The sequence below is a fragment of the Lactuca virosa genome, chromosome 6 (genome assembly GCF_052849685.1).
Source record: "Lactuca virosa cultivar CGN04683 chromosome 6, Lactuca_virosa_CGN04683_v6, whole genome shotgun sequence".
Lineage (NCBI taxonomy): Eukaryota > Viridiplantae > Streptophyta > Magnoliopsida > Asterales > Asteraceae > Lactuca > Lactuca virosa.
This window is the reverse complement of record NC_136431.1, coordinates 71,281,087-71,284,938: the sequence shown is the minus strand read 5'-3', so window position 1 is coordinate 71,284,938 and position 3,852 is coordinate 71,281,087. Positions and strand designations below refer to the sequence as shown.

The following is a 3,852-nucleotide window of genomic DNA, read 5'->3' as shown; positions in this document are numbered from 1 at the left end:
TGAATTAATCAATGAAAGATATAAATAATAGAAAAGTAACGAAAGTTAAGGGGTGATACTAGAAAATATATATATATATCGATACATACAAATAATGGGCCAACAAAAAAAAAACCTATTTATACAACATATTTTAAAACTAGCCTATTTCTACAATACTTTTTGAAAACTAACATATTTTTATAAAAAAACCCGAAAGAATTCGTTTGAACCCGATATAAGAATAGAGAGTAGTTTCTTTAGTTATGTTTGACATTTTTAGGTTTTTTTTAACGTTGTGTTTTTTTTAAGTAATGTAATTTTTTTAATGTGATGTGGTATTTTAATTCAATGAAAAAACTAGTTTAAAAAAACAAAATATATGTTTTTAATGTATTTTTGAATTAAATTTAATTGAAAGAAATGATGTGGAGTGATATGTTAGTGGTAGGTATCCCATGGTTTTAGTGGTAGGATGTGGTGATGCCGTGTAATGGATGGTTAGCGATGGGTATTATGGATGACCTTAAACTCAATTTCTAGGAGCCGATTGCCAAGAAAATGAATGTTTCTACTTTGTAGGAGCCAAATTATTATTATTACTAACAACACGGCGTGAATAACCGTTGTTAGTATTGCAGTCGTTTGATCTTCAATCATATGATTCATATCCGTGTAAACTCACTATTTACAGGGTTTTTTTTCTAGTTTCTTCCTTCTCCTTCTTCATGCATCCATGCCTCCACTCTCTCAATAACTGCTAATCAGTTTTATTGAAGAACTGCAACCATGTATCCCACCACATCTTCAACCATCCACTTCTCCATATAATGTATCCTTCTAGAAACTCCACTTGTCCGTCTTTGTCTGCATCTTTGCTCCATGAAACTGATAATTGCATCACCCGATGTTCTCTAATTCTCTCCACCACGTTCCTATAACCATATCCCTTTATCACTCCAAACTCTACATATAAATATTCATGGAGAGCGACAGACCGGTTGCTGCTCTCCCTTCCCCCACTCTATCACAAATAATTTTTCCCCGATTTCTCACGACAACAGAGATAGCGATGAAGCCCACTCAATTTGCCCCTAATTTGATTGATTTTTACATGCTCGTCCCTAAACCTACATGAAATTATTGATCTTACTAGCGAGGTTCGGGAACATAAATCAAAAAGCATAAGGATTTAAACTGAGGTTTGCTTTTTCTATATATTCCACATCTTAATTGCATGTCTTTTTCTTCCTCTAACCCCTCTTCTATAAATTTTCTACAATCGACTTTTTGTTACGGTCTATATGGGTTTTGATTTGGCCTCTTGGGATTCTGTTTCAAGGTAGTTCTCGATTTCCTTGCATATTTGTTCTTATTTGTTTCTAATACATAGACAGTGCATGCCAACTATTTATGGAAATGCCCAAGTGAAACTGGATTTTTCATTTTTTCTAGAATTAAGGTTTGGATATGTATGCTTCAGTTTGTTGTTGTTGGTGGTGGTAGAACTACCTGTGTGGAGTTTGTAGCCGAGATCCATGATTTTGTTTCTGAGGATTTGGTGAGATTGTATCCAAGTGTTAAAGATTTGGTCAAAATATCACTTCTTGAGGCAACTAACCATATACTTAACATGTAAGTCTTTCTACTGGTTCACTACATCGATTTGTTTTAGTTGTTTAAGAGTTAAATGCAAGAAACATAAACTAACTTTCATTTGTTTGTTTATTATAGTATCTTACTCTCATTTCGTTTTCTTACAATATCATATTTTCAATATTTATCTTACTAAGAACTTGTACTTTATAAGATTATTCTTTTTATTTGGATAATATTTCCATCATTTGAAAATGATAGTTGCACCCATGTGGATCTTACTTTGCAGGTCTTGAGTCCATCGTATAAGCAAGAAGTTTATTTGCGAGATAGTTTTTGAATGGCTTGTGGTGGTGTTTTAACCTTTAACCTTATGTTTTTATCTTTTTTTACAGTTGTTTGAGTTTCTATTAACAATTTTTGGTTATAAAAGGTTTGTGAAAGTAAATAAATATTTTACACATTTCAAGATTTCAATACATGCTCACTGTATTTGCATTTACGATCATCTATTTTGTAGTTCCCCTTGCAGTAATAAACTTTACTCAACCAATCGAACATGAGACCAGGAGACAATATAATAAATTGTTCCTAAAAGAAAAATAATAGAGGAATTACAAGGTCTTTCCATATTACATATTACTAGGGAAATTGTTGTTTCTTTGATTGTTTTCGTGCATTATTATCAACAATTATACGAGGCAAATATTTTTAATTCAATAGAAACGTGATTGGATGTGTGGTTTTAGTTTTCTTTTTAATTCTTCTGCATGTTAAGGTTCCAACCTAATCTTATGTATTTTGTTTCCTGATAATGTTTCATTTATTTTACAGAACTAACAAAAAATAGTTTGAATCAATCATTTAGAAATTCAATAACAAGCTTAAATGTAAAAGAGAGATATACCTCCTTTAACCTTATGATTTGTCATAATCTTGTGTCAAAATTCTTTTAATTAGTCAATGTATTTTATCAATTAAATAATGGTCAAATAAGCTACTCTTTTTAAGAAGAAAGGACATATTGATAAGTGGGTCATCAAATTCATGTACTTCTACGTCCTTGTGGTAGTTTTTTTATGTTATGACAATAACATAAACGTAATTAAAGAATATTCAGGCAAAGTAGGAATCTTTGTTGTCTTCTGATACCTGAAAATTAAAAAACAAAATAAAATATATATATAAATTAAAAAGTCTAAATGAATATGTTTTATTCAGGTGTAAAATAAGCTCTACTTATGGGAAAAAGATCCAAACTCAAAGACTTTAAGCTCCACCAAAGATTACATGAATATCAATAACTTTCTAAAGATGACATTTTACCATCTTTACATTCCAATAAGTTTTCTTTATTTTGTCATTGACAAGTTTACTAAATTGTTTACTTTCTGGGTGACTTCATATAAGACCATCATTTATATAACAAATTTTTTATGCCATCACACATATTACTATCATAAAGTAAATTAAATATGAATTTTGTCCTTTTCAGTGACAACTTTTGCATATGGACCGGGTAGTTGGAAAACTTACCATGTCAAGGATAATCAAGTAGAGGTAGTTGATATATACGATGATGGGATATCAGAGTAAATGATTAAGTTTAGTGATTTCCAGGTGGCTAACAAAATAAAGTATATGTAGATCTCCATTCACCATTTATTTTTTTAACAAATAATAGCAACACACTTTTCTTTTTAACCTATATTTGTTTTTTTAATTTCTCTCTCATTTAATTTATGACTATTCTATATCTAGAGGAATTCAATTATGTTGATCATGAACTTGAAGTAGAAGATGATATTCTTCCCATCTTTTGTACCAATTTTAGTTCATATAGTACCTGAAGGGAGTGTAATTAGTTTTGGTGGCTGGATATTAACTTTGTGTTGATTTCTATCAAACAATAGCACATAAGGTATCCAATCTGATCGCCATAACTTTGTGTTGTTCCATGGACTAACTTATGAGTGGCTTATTTGGAAAATTTGTTTATTAATGGACACTTTGCTCTTAAAAAAGCTGAGATATAGATATAACATTAATGAGTTTAGAATTTGTAAAAAAATGTAAAGCATAATTTGTTGTATAGATTATTTGTGAATAGTCGTGTAACATACACGTTCAGTTATCGTGTTTTGTAACTTTTAAAAGTACATAATATTTTGAAATATTATATGATTATGAGCGTTGAGTTCTAACAGATAGTTTTTACTAGAATTGAAGTAAAACTATGTTTAGAATCGTTCAGAAAGTGATGGGAAGTCTTATGAG

The 3,852-nt window shown here is 30.2% G+C and overlaps 1 long non-coding RNA gene across 1 annotated transcript; it reads left to right on the top strand.

The window, feature by feature from the left end:
- The first annotated feature begins 541 nt into the window (after positions 1-541).
- Positions 542-2,077, top strand: LOC145120784 (uncharacterized). Its single transcript, XR_013714358.1, has 2 exons — positions 542-1,614; positions 1,865-2,077. It is a non-coding gene; the product is annotated as an uncharacterized LOC145120784 (long non-coding RNA).
- The last annotated feature ends 1,775 nt before the right edge of the window (positions 2,078-3,852 follow it).